This window comes from Gigantopelta aegis, chromosome 2 (assembly GCF_016097555.1).
Source record: "Gigantopelta aegis isolate Gae_Host chromosome 2, Gae_host_genome, whole genome shotgun sequence".
In the NCBI taxonomy this organism is placed as follows: domain Eukaryota; kingdom Metazoa; phylum Mollusca; class Gastropoda; order Neomphalida; family Peltospiridae; genus Gigantopelta; species Gigantopelta aegis.
The window spans coordinates 38,068,633-38,088,416 of NC_054700.1; the positions used below are offsets into that span (position 1 = coordinate 38,068,633).

General features: G+C 39.4%; 2 non-coding genes across 2 annotated transcripts; both read right to left on the minus strand.

Annotated features, from left to right (window-relative positions):
• Window positions 1-2,096: 2,096 nt before the first annotated feature.
• LOC121389123 lies at window positions 2,097-2,316 on the minus strand. Its single transcript, XR_005960043.1, has one exon. It is a non-coding gene; the product is annotated as a small nucleolar RNA U3 (small nucleolar RNA).
• Window positions 2,317-17,444: 15,128 nt separating this feature from the next.
• LOC121389116 lies at window positions 17,445-17,664 on the minus strand. Its single transcript, XR_005960042.1, has one exon. It is a non-coding gene; the product is annotated as a small nucleolar RNA U3 (small nucleolar RNA).
• Window positions 17,665-19,784: the final 2,120 nt, after the last annotated feature.

Consider the following 19,784-nt stretch of genomic DNA (forward strand, 5'->3'; position numbering starts at 1 on the left):
ATGTGTGTACCCCTGTGTTTGTATTCAGCCGTGAAAGTTTCTGTGTATTCGTATGGAGATGTTTTCTCAAGTGTTTCTGTGTTATTCAAAGGAGTTGTGATGTGTGCACCCGTGTTCTAACGTGTATCTCATATGTAAAACCTTGTTGTCTGTGGTTGTTGTAACGTTATGTATGTCATGTATATACTGTACCTGTAAAAACGTTTCATGTAACCATGGAGATGACACCGGTCACCCCCACCCCCTGCCGCCTATTAGGCCAGGGCCCCCAACAAACTTGGCGAGTGCTGGAGTCCCCAAGACAGGAACTGTACACAAACATAATGTATATATTTTTGACTGCGTCTTGTTTAATATGTGTTTCTGTTGTGTGGTGACTTTATGTGGATTCGTTCTATGTGGAACTGTGTTGTTCATGTTACATGTATGTATCCCAGTATTGTTTGTGCCGTGCACACATCGTTTTAATGTTAACGTTCTATGTTTCAAAGGAAAAGACCCCGGCCACCAACGCACCCTGCTGTCTGTTAGACCAGGGTTAGACATAGACTTGGTGAGCTCTGGGGTCCCCACGACAAGGACAATGTGTAAATGTTTTGTATATATGTGTGTTTATGTTCTGTTGTTTAATGTGATTGTTTACTTCTACTATTATCTTTTCTATCATGATATTCATATGTTGAAATGCTGGCTGTTAACAGCACACACTTAAAAATTGGCACACTAAACGTGAACGGCTTTGTGAATTGTAACAAAGCGGGCGCTAATTATTAAACTATTAGAAAAAGAAAAAATAGATATAATCTGTCTACAAGAAACTCACTTCAATGATAAAGACAACATCAAAGAATTACTTAAAGATTTTAAAGGGACATACTATACAAATTCGTGTAACATTGGGCGTAAATGGGGAGTTGCTATTCTATTCAGAAAAGGGCTAGAAATTAAAGTAATTAATTCTCTTAAAGACACAGATGGGCGAGTTCTTAGTTTACTTTGCCAATTTAATAGTCAGATATTAAACGTAGTTAATTTGTATTGTCCAGTGAACCCATGCCAAAGGGCTGAGTTCATTGCAAGCTGTGTCAATTACTTTATTACGACAGATGACCAACCTTACCGTGACTAGCCGCATTCTTTGTGGCGACTTTAATTGTGTGGACAATGTAACGCTTCCGCCTCCTCCCCTGAGGGGGTCGTCTGTCTTTCTTCTTCCACTTCTTCTACTTCTTTCACCACTGTCTCTTCTGTCTCTACTGTCTCTACTGTCTTACCTATCTCAACTGTCTCTACTGGCTTTTCTTTCTCTACTGGCTTTTCTTGCTCTACAAGTTTTTTCCCTATCTCTATCACCTTTGCATCTAGTCTTTGCACTGCCTTAAGGCCGGGTTGAGGGGGCCTCGAGGTGGCCGCCGCAAAGGTGAAAATAGGCATTTCCTTACAGTCACTTTTTTGATGCCCGGGTTCGCCACACTGGTAACAAACGTCAGGCTGGTCACGGTAGCGAACAGTGAATTTTAGGTTGTGGGTATCGAACTGGCGCGGTATCGGTTTTTTAATTTTGATTTTCAAGGTTCTCTCACCTGTTTTAATGGAAGTGTTGCGCCATACTGAGTAGGTGGGAGAAGACGCTATCTCACCGTACTGCGACAAAATGTCCACTATGAACGAGTGGTGAATGGTAAGGGGGAGGCCCCTCACCCGCACCCAAGTACCTCCGGGGTATCTTTCGGTTACGTCGCAGGACCTGCCACGAACTGTTAGTCCTTCCAGGACTAGCTGGTCCTTGATGTCCTCGTCGGCCGCTATGATGCCCCATACGTCCCAACGATGTGATCTGCGATCGGTCCTAGAACCTCCTCCTCCATTGTTGTCGCGGTCCAAAGGTCCAAGATAACAAAGACTATACTCACAATTGCTTTCTTCAAGGTTGAGAGAATTTTTGTGTAACACCAAGCGCGCTGCTGCGGTCTTTCCGGCGAAAACAAAAACAAAAAGGCCGAGAAGCCTTATTTATAACAATAGGGTTGAGCCACTCTTGATGAAGCATAAATTATTATAGAAACTATTTTTTGTTATTTAAAAAAAGATGTTGAGCCACTCAGAATGCCTCCCCTTCCTCCAACTCCCCACAAAAGGAAGAGAGGAACGGTCATCAATGACAAGGAGCAGGTCACCAAGAAGGTGACACTCCCAGCCCGCTTCGCGCTCAGAAAGGGAGGCTCTGTCTCGTCATCGTGGTCTCGATGGTTCGTCAGTGTTACTTGACGTCTTGGCGATGCATACTATAGAAATGATCCCTAAAAGTATGATCTTAAATATACCAATCACAAAAATTGTATATATAACAATTTAGTAATACTTTTCAAATGGTAGTATCCTTTTTATATAATTATATACTTTTATCATTTTTATAAAATATTTATTCTAGTGATTATTAAAGTATTAGCTATACAAATACACCACTAATTAGTTATTTTGCTATTTGTTACTATCAAAATAGGTAATTTCTAACTGAGTTAGTTTATTTAGTAGAACTAAATATAATAAGAGAAAGAGAAACCAAAGGGTGACCAACGCAAATGGACGGTTTGTTCTGAGTATTTTTGTTTTCTGTTTCAATGGCGTGTGCGTGTCACGTGTGTGCGTGTTTGTGGTTTTGTGTGTGTGTGTGTGTGTGTGTGTGTGTGTGTGTGTTGTGCTACAGGCGGATCTTTAAACCGGCTTCTGTTCATGACGTCTAAATCGTGAAATTAACCGTTTTAAAACTAATTTTTAAAACTGATTCAAGGATTCTTCTTCTTCTTCTTCTTCTTCTTCTTCTTCTTATGCTCCTTGAATTCAAATCCATAGTTTTACTGCCTCCATGAACTCAGTCAGGAGCAGGTCGTCTCTTTCGCCCCAACGTTTTTCTCCGATTATTCTGGGTTGTGGCCATATGTTTTCTCTGATACTGTCATATGTTGGACATCTTCGCAGTACATGTTCTGGAGTTTGGAGTTCAGTGTTACAGTGGATTCAAGGATTAATTTGCATAGTATTACATTGTATATGCATCAATCTGAGAATGGTTTATATGTATACATCTCAGAATGGTTTAGTGTTGTGGTTAAGCCATCGGACACAGCCCGGTACCGGCTCCCACCCATAGACCACTACACCTACTTCTCTCTCTCTCTCTCTCTCTCTCTCTCTCTCTCTCTCTCTCTCTCTCTCTCTCTCTCTCTCTCACTAATCACGAACAACTAACTACTAACCCACTGTCCTGGACCGACACCCTCTTCTCTCTCACTAACTACTAACCAACTAACAATTAACCTACTGTCCTGGACCGACAGCCCAGATAGCTGAGGTGTGTGCCCATGACAGCATGCTTGAAGCTTAATTAGTTGAAATGAATAAATGAATTAATTATTTATTACCTAAATACGCAATACATGTATGTTTAATTTTACTGATCAGCCAATTAACAAAGAATCGACTTTGGAAAATGTTATACCACAAGGCTCAGTCACTGTCCCTACCCTTTTTGGATTTTTTAAAAATAAAAACTTGACCGATTTTCTATTTAAATAAGGTGCCACACAAAGACATCCCAATCCAACTAACCTAGGTCTCTTTGCAGACGACACGGCTTTATTGAGAAAAAGTATGGCTTCCAAATCCATAGGAAAACACCTCCAAAAAAAACCTTTAATAATTTCTAAACCTGGGCAGATAAATGGAGAGTAACAATGTCCACCTAAAAAAACTGTATGCATAGTGTTTTGTAACCAAATATACTCATTTAAAAAGAAGAAAAAACTTAATCTCAAATTATACAACAAACCAATCCCTCAAGTAAACAAGGATGGAAATGTTTTTTTTTTTTATCGACACACTTAACGCATTTTATTTACGGCTATATGAAGTCAAACATATGGTTAAAGACCACACAGATATATAGAGAGAAACTCCGCTGTGGCCACTTCAAGGGCTACTCCTTTCGATTAGCAGCAAGGGATCTTTTATATGCACCATCCCACAGACAGGATAGTACATACCACGGCCTTTGCTACATCAGTTGTGGAGCACTGGCTGGAACGTGAAATAGCCCAATGGAGTCACCGAAGGGGATCGATCCTAAACCGACTGCGCATTAAGCGAGCACTTTACCACTGGGCTACTTCCCACCTCCTCAAGTAAACAAAGTAAAATGTCTTGGTATCACCTTTGATCACAATCTTTCCTTTAAAACCCACATTAAAAACATAGTTGCCATCTGCAGAAACTATGTTAATATTAAAGCCATTGCAGGCACTGAATGGGGGATCAGACAAGAAAAAACCTAATGATATAAAACACTCACATTCTTGCACGTGTACAATATGCAGCCCAAGTAATTAATGGAGACCCCCCCCCCAAAAAAGAAAAAAAAAAAAAAAAAAAAAAAAAAATATATATACCCTAACATTTTATTTATAGACATCGTTCCAAGTAACGTTTTACAGTACTAGCCATAGCCCGTTTAACCACACCTATCGACAATCTGCACGCCGAACTGGAAGGTTCCCCTATTTCAATCAGGAGGGAAATACTTTGCCTGGAATATATACCCGGTACTCTGTAAAAAAATTAACGTATAGGTGATAGAGAAAGAAGAAAAGTGTTTGATTTTACAAAATATAGTTTTGTACAATGTTGCTGAATGACCATGTTTGTTAATGTTCCTGGAATAGGACAGCATGCCCAAATGCACCCTAAAACAAATTTAATGCACGTTGTGGCACGTTGTGCGACAATTGCAGGGAATCGGCGAGAAATGGTCAGATTTTGGCGAATGCACGTGAAACTCGGGGAAAAGATTGAGGTAATGATGGATATTTAAAGCTTTAATGCTCGCAATGATGCTTCATTTCCATTTCACGTAGACGAGTTGCAAAATGCCAAGACTAAGCCTGCTGAATAGAAACATTGCAATAGGCCGCCTCCAGTTAGATGAATCGCAGTCAGCAGTCGCACACCACATGAACGTCCATCAGAGCACCATCTCACGTCTCTGGGACAGGTACCAGAAGTTTCAATCAGCTGAAGACCGGCCCAGAAGTGGAAGACCTCGCATAACAACTGCAGCACAAGATCGCTACATCCGGGTTCTGCACTTGCTTTACCGAACTGCCACAGCAACGAACACTGCTGGACGCATACATGGTTTGAGAAGGGTGTCTGCACTAACCATTCGGAACCGACTTCGAGAAGCTGGTTTATGGGCTAGGAGACCGTATGTTGGCCCCGTCCTGCGACGTCAACATCGACATTTACGTGTTCGCTGGTGCACGAATATAGAGGGGTGGAACTTGGGAAACTGGCGGCGAGTATGGTTCAGCGACGAGTCACGTTTCCTTCTACAACGACGTGATGGACGACAACGTGTTTACAGATGCCGCAATAAACGTTTTGCCAACAAGTGCGTCGCCCAAGTTGACAGATTCGGTGGAGGAAGTGTCATGATGTGGGGAGCCATCTCATACACTGGCAAAAGTGAACATGTGTTCGTACAAGGCAACCTTACAGCTGTACGCTACCGGGATGAAATTCTTCGCCGTCACATGCTTCCCATTTTGGATCGACAGAGAGAACTCTTTCAGCAGGACAATGCCAGGCCGCATACGGCACGCGTAACAATGGATTTCCTACAGAATGATAACATTAATGTGCTGCCATGGCCATCAAGATCGCCAGATCTCAACCCCATTGAACATATATGGGATCAGCTGGACAGACGTGTACGCCAGCGTAACCCGGAGCCTCAGACGCTTCCGCAGCTGTCACATGCACTGCAGGAAGAATGGGCTAGGATTCCACGAAAGACAGGAAAAAGAGTTGGATACAACAATGACAGATTCGGCCATTTTCAGATATCTTAACGACGGGGGGGGGGGGGGGGGGGGGCGGATGTTACAACTACATGAAAAATAATATTAAAAAATAATAATAATAATATATATATATATATATATATATATATATATATATATATATATATAATTATATATGCAAGAAATAATTGGAGAAAATGAATGACTAAAAACAAATTACATGTAACAAATGAAATACGCAACAACAAATTAACAATAGACAAACCACAAGACAAATCACAAGACAGCAACACAACACACGCGAGTCAAGGTTTGACTATGACAGGTAAAACACGTCCAAAATAAATAACAATTGGTGTTTGGTAATTTCACCACATCTACTGGGACCGCTAATCCGTCAGGAAGGCGCGTACGCGTAACGGGATTGCCGTGCCGAGCAATCAAGCTTCAAGGCCGATCAAAGAAGATGCCCATTGACAGAATCAACGGTACTATTTAAGTCAATAAACAATAGGTGAAGCACTTTTTAATAGTACATTTAAGTTGGCAATCAGTAATTTGTATCCTAACACCCCCTTCCCAAAACACACTGAAAACATTCAGGGCTCGCGCTGTCGGTAACCAATTTAGCCATCGGCTAATTAAAAAATATTTTTACCAAAAAATGGCTAATAAAATTTTGGCTGAGCCATTTTCTATCTTCTGATGTGAACAAACGGTTACAACATCTATTCGACACCTCAAACATAATAATACCAAATATTCCATTAGCATAATAGCGATCTCGCGACCGGTAAGGAGAAACAGTGTTATCCAGAATACAACGTATGCCTTATGATGTTTGCTAATTTTAATAATCAAGGTTATTAATTTTAACGGCATGCATTCGACATGTATGACAGCAATGTGACGGCGATTCAATGTCTGGAAGATATGTAACTTGCTATTTTAATTTTGTAAAGTCTTTGAACCAAAGTAATAAAAACAAACCAACAATGCATGTCAATTTGAATACACATGCCAGTTCAGGGCCGAACGACATGTCGGCTATCCCAAGGGCTGATTTCAACCAGACCGAGCGGAAACAAAACGTTCGCTACACTGGTTTGTGCGCTTCACGTTAAACCAAATGGACACGACGGACACCAATCAAATAGTTCGCGAACGTTAGGAAGAACGTTCGTTGGCTAATTGAGGAAAGCTCTCGGCGTAATATAGTCACGCTTCAGAGTCAGCTGACACCCACGTGTCAAGAGATATCGTTGCGGACATGAACAATACGATTACACAGGAGTAAATCTTGATGTAAATGTGTAGAAAAACAATAGTTGTTTGCATCAATGAATAAATAACTGCAGTTTCGTTATTTCCTTTGTCTTTGTTAATTTTGTACCTATGGTCGAGAGGACGCACTGAGATCGCGATCGCGGGAAATGTACATGCAGTATTGATACAAATTGCAGTTAAACGTACACTAAATTAGTTCACAATAATCATATTTGTTAGATAATGCTAGATATATATTTGTTAAACTGTGAGGTGACATTTAATAAGTTAGCTGGATTTTAAATTTTTTTTTTTTTTTATTTTATTAACGTTTTTGGGTTTTTTTATTTTTTTTTATTTTTATAAATGGAATATACTGTGAAGTCAACATTCTTAGCTTAGGTATTTTACAAGCAGAAATCACAACAAGCATTTAACACGACGCTGACATCAACAGGAACAACATGGCGAAAATTATGAAGTTGTTGGTGGGTGGGGAATTGATGGGTTTAAAAAAAAAAGTTTTAACCACCCCCCCCACCCCAAAAATAAAAACACACACAAAAACAACCCCAACATGATTTGATGGATTGAAGGCAAACACTTAACTGTTTTCAACTCACTACCCCACTTCTTTTGGCTTGATTTTTGTTATAATGATGCTAAATATGTAAGCGTCTTAAAAAAATCCTGGGGAAAGGCTTGAAAGGTAGTGGATTTTCTCTGATGACTACGAGTCAAACTTATAAAATGTTTGACATTCAATATCCGATGATTAATTAATCAATGTGCTTTAGTCGTGTCATTAAACAAAACAAACTTTGATATTCTTGCTTTCTTCGTTTTTTGTTTCGTTCACTAATTAATTCATTCATTCTAAACAATCACGACCTCTCACCATACAAAACCATAACCCGTAGGTCCATGGGTTGGCATGTCATTATTTCTCTTTAGGTCGTGGCATCAAGATTGGTCTACATGTCTGCTTCCATTTTAATTGTAGGTGACCGTTAAAATCGTCGTCCAAATTATTTAAAACTTTAGAACAACAACAATGAACGTATTTTTATTAGAAAATACACCCACGAATTTTATCGATTATAGATCACTAATTAACGAAATAAAGCCATAACACCTTTTGTGCAACCCCCTTTTTGTCATGGAGAGCAGTTCATGCTGCTAGACTGTATACCCAGGACAGCGTGCTTAAACCTTAATTGAACATAGGCACGTCAAATACTTATAAGTAAGTAAGTAACGTTATGATCTATACTAAAAGGCAAAAATTATTGTGACACGCAAAAGACAAAGATAATTGATGATAAGTTTTTACTGCCGTGTATGAAACGTTATAACATGGAAAGAGAAATGTCCGAAGGTATGGAAACGAGCAATAGTCCATGAAAAGGGTGCACCTGCCATAAGCAAATGAGTCACATCACTAGAGGGGGTCCAGAGCGAAGTACACACAGTCAGTAGCGAGTGTAGCGTAGCGTAGCGTAAACTCTATTAACGTGCCTCTATCCAATTAAGGTTCAGGCACGTCTCTTCCACACCCAGTCTCTGGCATGGCCAGTGGTCGAGTGTGGGACAGATAATTTACTTTTTAATGGGGCAATTTTGAATTATTTATAAAAGGCATAGGGGGGATTTTGATGCGTCGTTAAAATAACCTATGGTATTTAAATACAAATTAATTTTAATTACTTTAGTGTGACGCTTGTTTTTGACTGGGCATTTCCAAACAGGTAAATGAAAAATGAAAAATTATACAATTTATATGCCCTTAAAAAGATTAAGATTGAAAAAGATTAAAGAGGGCAATTCTGGGTGCCCTAAAAGATTAATATAAATTGTTTTTAATATACCCTAGACTCATCCAAAACTATGCCTTCGGGCCAAGACCAAAGTGAAGAACCCGCCCCAAGAGAAGAACAGGACACCAAACCGACCCCAAAAAGGAAACGAGACGCCCCAGACCTACCCCACCCCAACCACGGGTGGACTGGATAAAAACACCCGAGGACATTTATTTAATTAAAAACATCCACCCCCATACACAATTTATTATTAAAGTAGCGAGTGTGTCCACCTTAAGCATTGATACAGGCCTGGCACCGTCGTCTCATTGAGACCACTAAACGCTGGAGAAAGTTCCTGGGAATGCCATTCCAGATCTGAGGAAGGATCAGCCGGAGCATTTGGAGCATGTTGGAGCATTTCATTCCAGACATGTTCGATTGGTGACAAATCCGGGGACCTGGCAGGCCAGGATAGCACATCAACATTGTTCTGATTCAGATACTGCTGCACAACTCTAGCAATGTGTGGTCTAGCGTTATCGCGTTGTAATGTCATCCCGAGACCGTTCTGTTGCAAAAACGGCAACACAGTTGTTTGCAAAATTTCATCTCGGTACCTCACAGCATTCAAATTGCCTTCAATACCAACCATCTGGGTCCGGCCTGTGGTTGTAATTCCACCCCATATCATAACGCCACCACCTCCAAAACGACCCCCTTCAAGTACACATGGCGTGACGTAACGTTCACCGTCAGATCTGCGGAGAAGGAAACGGGATTCATCAGTGAAGAGGACACGTCTCCATTCAAGTGCTGTCCATTGCAGGTGTTGTCTGCACCACTGGTGATGTCGACGTCGATGTTCTGGCGTCAGGATTGGCCTTCTGACTGGGCGTCTTGCGTGGATGCCGTAGATGCGTAGACGTCGTCGGACTGTCCTCGCTGATATACCTCTGTTGCCAGGGATGGTACGGGCTGTGAGGGTTGCTGGCTGGAACCCGTTTCGCAGATGCGTGGTTCGGATCCATGTCATGGCATGTCATGTCATAGGGTTTTACGTGCACATCCAGAACAAGATGTTGTAGCGCACGCCTGTCGTGGGCACAAGAGCCGGCCTTGGCCGGCTCCTCCGTCCATGACAGGAAAGGTGGGGGGGAGGGGAGAGGAGGGACCGCCTGCACCAGCAGGTGCAAGGGAGCACCAGCAACCCGATCAAATCGGTAGCAGGCGGGTGGTGGTGGTGGTGGTGCTATGGAATTTGAATGGAGCAGTTAAATGCCAAAGAGAAAAGGGTGCGCAATTTTGATCGAGGGAATTTGGCGCAATTTTCAACGGTCGGTCGAAAGGTAAATGGCCGAGCTAATATAGGTTTTGATATAGATTGTTGATCCATGTGTCTTGGCGAGGGGTTATCGCGGGTGGTCGGCCGCTACGAGGACGGTCTCTGACCTGGTTGTTTTTGTTGATATCGTTGCCATAAGTGCCATATGGTGTTTCTGTGGACGTTGAATTGACATGCGACGTCACGCTGCGAGGTCCCAGATTGAAGCATCCCTATGACTCGCCATCTGTCATTTTCACCGATGACGAAATTGCATCAAACATTTCACTAATGGTGTTTTTCTGACTTCTGGACTTCTAAAGGCTGCACACAGTGGCAATGATTTGCAACTGAATGTCTGGCCTTTTATGGTGAACACTGGACAGGATTTCTCCCGAATATGTTTCTTGCACAAAGTATGCAATCGCTGCAACAAGTGCTTGGCTGCATTTCTTCGAGCTGTTTCATGCACATTTTCTCTGGTTTACATCCATAAATTCATCCACAAATGTATTACTCCAAACAATCCATGTCACAATAACTTTTGCCATTTAGTATATATATATATATATATATATATATATATATATATATATATATATATATATATATATATATATATATATATATATATAAAGGTTCCAAAGGAATAACCTGTAATTTCCAAATGAATAGTCGATATTATAAAGGTGGCGTGTGTCAATGTCACAATGACACAATACAATATAAATCAATAATTATGGTATGCCATTAAGAGTTGTTGATCATAGACACGGCAGGCGCGGTAGGTGGAAATGGGCCCACACAGAGCGAGATATCCTCGGACGAGGAGAAGGAGGGAGAGAAAGAAGGAGAGAGACAGGAGAGCAAAAGGACAAAGAAAGAAAGAAAGAGAGAGAAAAGAGAGAAAGAGAGAAAGAGAGAGCTATCCACGTCAGAAAATACAACACCTGAGAAAGATAAAGACAAAGCGTGCCATAGCTTGCCCCAGCCAGCGCCTTCCAGGAGCAAGGGGCAGAAGGCGCACAAAACCTAGTTTTAGGCGTCTTCCCCCCCACCCTCTTTGTCACACCCAAACCCCCCGAAACGAACCGACCCAGGACTTGAGACTGCCTAACCCCTTTAACTTAGCTATGGTAAACGACACGGACCCGCCCCTGGACTTTCCAAAATGTTTAGAAAAGCAAACAAAGGTAAATGTGTGTGTATTCGTATGTGCTCTTGTCTTGTGCTTTATTTGTGTGTTCCTAATTGTGTTTGTACTTGTGTTCATTCGTAAAAGGAGCGGTGTTTTCGCTTTGTTCAGTGGATCAGTGTTGTGTGTCAGCGTGGTGAATTGTGTTCATGTGCAAATTCGAAACAGGCCCAGTGTTTCTGTGTTGTGTTCAGTGCTCTGTGTTATAATCGCTGTGTTTGTGTGCTTTTGTATCAATGTTTCCCCCCCAAACAAAACCATGTTGACTGTCTTTGTACTCTATATATGTTTATTAAATGTTGTGTACTGTTGTGTGAATACCTTTAAAAACCACCCCGGCCCCCCCCCCCCCCACCCTGGCGCCCGCTGGGCCAGGCCTACCTATAGACTGGGTGTATACTGGGGCCTTCAAGACAAAAGATGTGTTAAAAACTGTGTGTAAAACTGTTGTATATGTGTTGGACTGCGTGTTTTTGTTTCATGTTTTTGTATGTTTCCTTTTCTACTATTTCTTTCATGATTATTATACGTTAATAGATTGGCAGACATCATCATCCACTTGAAAATTGGCACACTGAACGTGAACGGCTTTGTGAATAGTCACACAAAGCGAGAGCTCATTCTAAAACAATTAAACAAAGAAAAAATAGATATTATATGCTTACAAGAAACACACTTCAATGATAAAGACAATATTAAAGAATTGCTTAAAAACTTTAAAGGGGAATTTTTCACTAATTCATGCAATTTTGGTCGTAAATGGGGAGTGGCTATTTTATTCAGAAAAGGGTTAGAAATTAAAGTATTAAGCTCTCTTAAAGACGCAGATGGGCGCGTTCTAAGTTTACTTTGCCAATTTAAAAGCCAGATACTTAACATAGTTAATCTGTATTGTCCAGTGAACCCATGCCAAAGTGCTGAGTTCATTGCAAGCTGTGTAAATTACTTCATTACGACATATGACCAACGAACCGTGACTAGCCGCATTCTTTGTGGCGACTTTAATTGTGTGGACAATGTAACGCTCGACCGGACAGGCTCTAAGAAGCAGGAGCTTAGGGGCACCATAGGGGTTAAAGAATTAAATAACATTATACCCAAAAACGAACATGCACTAACATCGACGCATACAGATATCTATACCCTACAAACAGAACCTCCTTACACATACCATAGTAAAGCTTATAACTACTAACCACTACTCTCGCAACGACCGAATCTTAATCTCAGGGCAGTTTATCGAATAATCTCAGGGCAGTTTATTACTGAAAGAAGCTGGTGTAACTCAGTGCGTATATACTGATCACAAGCTTGTTTGGGCTGACTTCACCTTTGACAAAAACAACAACGGACCTGGACTATGGGCTTTTAACAATAGCACTCTGAAAGACAAAAACTACGCTAATTTAATAAATGATTTTTGGCAGACTTGGAAAACAAAAAAAAGGGCATTATGAGGATCTTTTATTATGGTGGGATGTGGGTAAAGTAAAAATAAAAACTCTCACCAAGGACTATTGTAAACAAAAACGCAGGACTGAAAGGACGTACATATATAATTTAAAACAAGACGAAATTTTCTTAACACAACTAGACGAGTTAGGACACTTGGACGATTATTCTGAATTATTAAATGTACAAAATAAAATTAAAAGCTACGAACAAATACAATTACAGGGTGCTAGAATTAGGGCCAAGGTCGACGAAATAGAACAAGGTGAAAGATGCACGGCTTATTTTGTAAATCTCGAAAAACAAAAAGCTAACAATAAACATATGAATTCTTTAATAACCGAAGACGGTAATTTAATCAACACACAACAAGAAATTTTAGAGGAAACTACTAATTTTTATAAAACTTTATACACTTCAGAAAAGACAGACGTTTCGGCACAAAATTATTTATTAAACAAAATGACAAAGACGCTAAACGATGAAGACAGAGATGCATGCGAAGGGGAAATAACTCTTGACGAAGTCTCATCAGCTATTAAATCTTTTGCCAATGAAAAATCGCCTGGCTGTGATGGATTGTCTGCAGAATTCTACCGGAATTTTTTCGGCCTTATTGGTAGTGACCTGGTAGAAGTAATTAATGATGCCTTTAGTAAAGAAAAATTAACTTTCACCATGAGGCGCGGTGTAATCGTTCTAATTTGGAAAGGCAATGAAAAACAACTTCTAAAAAATTGGCGCCCGATTTCGTTACTAAATTGCGACTACAAAATTATCACAAAAGTTTTGGCCAGTAGAATTCGAGATTTCTTACCAAAAATTATTCACCCAAATCAAAAATGTTCAGTAAAAGGCAGATCAATACATGACGGTGCGTCATTGATAAGGGACCTAATAGAATACGTTAATCGTGAAAATTTACCGGGATTAATTCTTTCTCTAGATCAAAACTAAAGCTTATGATAGAGTAGAGTGGGACTTTTTATTTAAAGTGCTCAAAAAATTTAACTTTGGACCAAACTTCATAAAAATGATTAAGACTTGTTACACAGATATTTCATCTGCGGTAAAAGTCAATGGACATATCTCTAACTATTTTAACCTATCTCGGGGTATTAGACAGGGATGCCCGATCAGCACAGTTTTATATATTTTAGTAGCAGAAACTTTGGCGGAAGCTGTTCGGGAAGATACAAAAATTAATGGAATAAATCTACCTGATGGCTTCGTTAGTAAGTGGGTGGGCTACTCAGACGACGGCAACGCGACCTTATCAGACCTAGACTCAGTTAAACGATTGTTTAAAGTCTTAAATATATACGAACGTGCTTCTGGAGCCAAAGTCAACCTTCAGAAAACCACTGGTTTCCTAATGGGGAGACTTAGGTACGAGAAAAATACGCCTATTGATATAAGATGGACAAACGAAAAAATCAAAATTTTAGGTTTCTATTTTGGTAACGTAGATGTGTCAGTCGATAATTGGGAACCAAAAATTCAAAAAATCAAAACTATTTTAAACATGTGGAGTAATCGTAAATTAACATTACATGGTAAAGTAGTAGCAGTAAATTCGCTTGCCACTAGCGGCATTTGGTACCTATCTAACGTTTTGGAATTACCGGAAAAATACGCTAAACAAATCGATAAAATTATTTTTGACTTTATTTGGAGTTATAAAAAACATTTTATATCAAAAGAGCAACTTCAACTACCTAAGGAGTTAGGCGGGTTGGGTGTCGTAAATATTCGGCAAAAAATTAAAGCACAAAGAATTAAATTTGTAAGTAGATTTTTAAGCTCAGAGGGCGATGGCCACTGGAAATCCTTAGCGGATCACTTTTTAGGCCAATACAAAAACTTAAATATTGAAAGACATGTTCTAAAATGTAAAATCATAAATAAAAAAGATAATTTCATCTCAATGCCGAATATCTACAGGGAAATACTCTTAACATGGAAGGACCTTGACACTACTAGAGACACTAACAGCTACCAACAGATAATTTATGAACCGTTACACGAGAACCCTTTTATATCCAACAAAACATACACAAGTATACGTAGAGAAAGACTAAATTTAGTCAAAGACATTTGGGACTCGGGGACGAACGACTTTTTGGACTTCGCCGGTGTTTCAACTAGCGCGGTATTTCATCGTCAATTAAAAGACCTACAGGACAACTTTTCGCGGACATTACTATGGACGCTACAAAATGAAGACCCCCTTGATGGTGACTTAGACGCCATCTTTCGTATCAATATAGGTGATACGAAAATAGACGTGACAGACGCGAAAACTAAAGACATATACGCAGTCTTGTTATTAAGAACTTACAAAGATGCATCATTTAAGACCAGGTGGAATATAGCCTTTAATGAAACCATAAATTGGCAAAACATTTGGAAAACATTAAACTCAGGTTTCATTGAAAATCCCGACTATGATTTAATTTATAAAATGATTAGAAACGTAATTGCAGTTAGAAAACATCTATATGACTGGAAGATTGCGACCACTCCGGAGTGCCTTGTGTGCAACGGAGTGGACTCAGTCTTGCATGCCTTTTTTCACTGCAACAAAACAAAACTATTTATAAAGCAAATTGAACCGATCTTTAAAAAACTTTTTGGCAACAATTTCCGTTTGAATCCGTATGCCATGATTTTCGGCATAAAACATAAGCCTGGAGATTATGGATCGCAATTGGGAATTTTTCTCTGGAGTAAAGCGATAAGGGTAATATGGACATCCAGAAAACTTTTAGAGGGAGATAAGCCATGTAATGAAATGGCTCTTTTCAAACACTTAATATATTCAAGGGTTGAAGTAGAATATTTCGCCGCCTTAGAGTGGCCAAACAGAAAAGAAAAATTCCTAAATCACTGGTGCTTCAAGGGAGTCATCGCATCGTGCAATGACGCCCTTGATATTACATATAAATTATGATAAAGATTGGCAAATTGCACAAACTGTAGAACAAAATAGACCTGGACCCCCCGGCTTGTAGCTTTGGAGGCCAGGTCCGTCAACCAGGTTAAGATATTATAAATACACACCACCTAAGTCATACACACTAATAATATAAAGAAAACAAAAACACAAACATGCACTAACTAAAATGTATATTATTGTGAAACAAGCACTTACACTCATATGTAGATTTTTATTGGCCACATTCAAGGAGAACCTGGTTTATTGTAAATAAGGAGGCTTTATGAAATAAATGGGGCACCCGGCATGTTCGGGACCTGCCTGAAATATAAAAAAAAAAAAAAAAAAAAAAATTAAGAGTTGTTGGTAAATCATACTTGCTTAGGTATACGTACTCCACAATGCAGAGTTGTAAACTTTGAAATTCAATTACACATGTGTCTTAAAATAAGAAAAATGTGACATCACAGGTTATTCACTTGAACCCTTCACACAAAATCGAAAATTAATATTATGTGGAGCAGTATCAAGGCAGGGTTATATGTTTTACTGTGGTTTTTCTTTTGTTTTCTTTCTTTTTTTGTCTTTTTTGTTGTTGTGTTTGTTTGTTTGTTTGTTTGTTTTTTGTACCATCCGAAGAGCCCGAACATTTTATGGGTATCTTCTACCTGGCATCATCTTGTCCACTCCACCAAAGGCACAACCCAGGATATCATAAAACGCTAGAAAATTAAAGAAATTCACATGCTATAATTATCAGCTTTGGGGGCCAGGTCCGCAAACCAGGTTTAAATATTGTAAATACACATCACTTAAGCCATATACACTAATCACAGTAAAGAAAACAAAAATACAAACATGCACTAATTAAAATGTATATTATTTTTGAAACAAGCACTGACACTTATATGTATATCTTTATTGGCCACATTCAAGGAGAACCTGGTTCATTGTAAATAGGGAGGTGTTTTTGAAATAAATGGGGCACCCGGCATGTTCGGGACCTGCCTGAAATGTAAAAAAAATAAAAATAAATAATAAAAAAAAAATAATAATAATAATTATCAGATTCTCAAATAGTTTGAAATATTAGCTGAGATACTTTCAAATAGGTGAATTTTGGGAATAAATAACCGTTAACTTGATACTGAGATGTTTTCTTGACCTTGAAATAACCTGACAAATGGATTCCTTGACCCTAAAAACATAGGATATTTAGTTGAAAAGTTACAAAATTATCTCTTTGATGGTGGCCATCTTGGACTCCATCTTCAGTATCGGATTTTCCCCAAGGGTACTGCACCGGTACCCATCAGTTTCTCAAAGAAGGGCATTTAAGGAGTGAAAATCAGTCAAAACCTCATGTACGCCATTTTCAGCAAGGTTGGGCTGTTTTGGCCCAATTTCCTCCAGACTATCAGGTTAACGCCGTCGGTCAAAAATTACATTTGCCGGATCAAATAGACAATAACACCCGCAAATCTAAAAAAATCCATATGGTTATCTCCTAAATCTTTTCACCGTTTTAAGTTATTTATAACAACAGGGTTAAGCCACTCTTGATGAAGGATATTATAGAAACTATTTTTTGTTATTTAAAAAAAGGTGTTGAGCCACTCAGAATGCCTCCCCTTCCTCCAACTCCCCACAAAAGGAAGAGAGGAACGGTCATCAATGACAAGGAGCAGGTCACCTAGAAGGTGACACTCCCAGCCCGCTTCGCGCTCAGAAGGGGAGGCTCTGTCTCATCATCGTGGTCTCGATGGTTAGTCAGTGTTACTTGACGTCTTGGCGATGCATACTATAGAAATGATCCCTAAAAGTATGATCTTAAATATAACATTCACAAAAATTGTATATATAAAAATTTAGCAATACTTTTCAAATGGTAGTATCCTTTTGATATAATTATCTACTTTTATAATTTTTATAAAATATTTATTCTAGTGATTATTAAAGTATCAAGCTATACAAATACACCACTAATTAGTTACTTTGCTATTTGTTACTATCAAAATGGGTAATTTCTAATTGAGTTAGTTTATTTAGTAGAACTAAATGTAATAAGAGAAAGAGAAACCAAAGAGTGACCAACGCAAATGGACTGTTTGTTCTGAGTGTTTTTGTTTTCTGTTTCAATGGTGTGTGCGTGTCACGTGTGTGCGTGTTTGTGGTTGTGTGTGTGTGTGTGTGGTTTTGTGTGTGTGTGTGTGTGTGTGTTGTTTCAGGCATACAGAACATGTCAGGTGCCCTAATTATATTTCAATTTAATTTTTATTTTCACCAACCTATAGCCTACTCAATAATCCTGTTCTCACTGACTATGACGCATACCGAAATAAATACAGCTCAAAGGGGTTCAGGGACGTGCTCTCTCGAGGATATTTCACTTTAGATATCCTAAAACGTGATGTTATGACCAAAGTCGGTTTATCCTAGTAGTACATGTAGCACGTGCTACGGTCGCCGCGCTACAAGAGCCCCGCGGTGATGTGTACATTTATTTTCCTCAGGTAATTTTTCCCCTCTCCCCGAGGGGGTTGCAAAATTAATATATCCTAGGAAGGGGGGCCCCGCTGTTATTTGTGCTACATGACCCGCGGATCTTTAAACCGGCTTCTGTTTATGACGTCTAAATCGTGAAATTAACCATTTTAAAACTAATTTTTAAAACTGATTGAAAGATTCTTCTTCTACTTTTTTCTTCTTCTTCTTCTTCTTCTTCTTCTTCTTCTTCTTCTTCTGTGTTCAGTTTCTTTATGCTCCTTGAATTCAAATCGTTAGTTTTACCGCCTCCATGAACTCCACAGCCAGCAACAGGTCGTCTGTTTCGCCCCAAAGTTTTTCTCCGATTGTTCTGGGTTGTGGCCAGATGTTTTCTCTGATACAGTCATATGTTGGACATCTTTGCAGTACATGCTCTGGATTTTGGGGTTCAGTGTTACAGTAGATTCAAGGATTAATTTGCATAGTATTACATTGTATATGTATACATCTCAGAATGGTTTAGTGTTGTGGTTAAGCCATCGGACACAGCCCGGTACCGGCTCCCACCCATAGACTACTACACCTCCTCCTCCCCCCCCCCCTCTCTCTCTCTCTCTCTCTCTCTCTCTCTCTCTCTCTCTCTCTCTCTCTCTCTCTCTCTCTCTCTCTCTCTCTCACTAACCACGAACAACTAACTACTAACCCTCTGTCCTGGACCGACAGCCCAGATAGCTGAGGTGTGCGCCCATGACAGAATGCTTGAAGCTTAATTGGTTATAAGCACAACAATAAGTTGAAATGAATAAATGAATGAATTATTTATTACCTAAATACGCAATATGTTTAATTTTACTGATCAGCCAATTAACAAAGAATCGACTTTGGAAAATGTTATACCACAAGGCTCAGTCATTGTCCGTACCCTTTTTGGATTTTTTAAAAATAAAAACGTGACCGATTTTCTATTTAAATAAGGTGCCACACAAAGACATCCCAATCCAACTAACCTAGGTCTCTTTGCAGACGACACGGCTTTATTGAGAAAAAGTATGGCTTCCAAATCCATAGGAAAACACCTCCAAAAAAACACTTTAATAATTTCTTAACCTGGGCAGATAAATGGAGAGTAACAATGTCCACCTCAAAAAACTGTATGCATAGTGTTTTGTAACCAAATATACTGATTTAAAAAGAAAAAGAAACGTAATCTCAAATTATACAACAAACCAATCCCTCAAGTAAACAAGGAAGGAAATGTTTTGTTTTTTTATCGACACACTTAACACATTTTATTTACGGCTATATGAAGTCAAACATATGGTTAAAGACCACACAGATATATAGAGAGGAACTCCGCTGTGGCCACTTCAAGGGCTACTCTTTTCGATTAGCAGCAAGGGATCTTTTATATGCACCATTCCACAGACAGGATAGTACATACCACGGCCTTTGCTACATCAGTTGT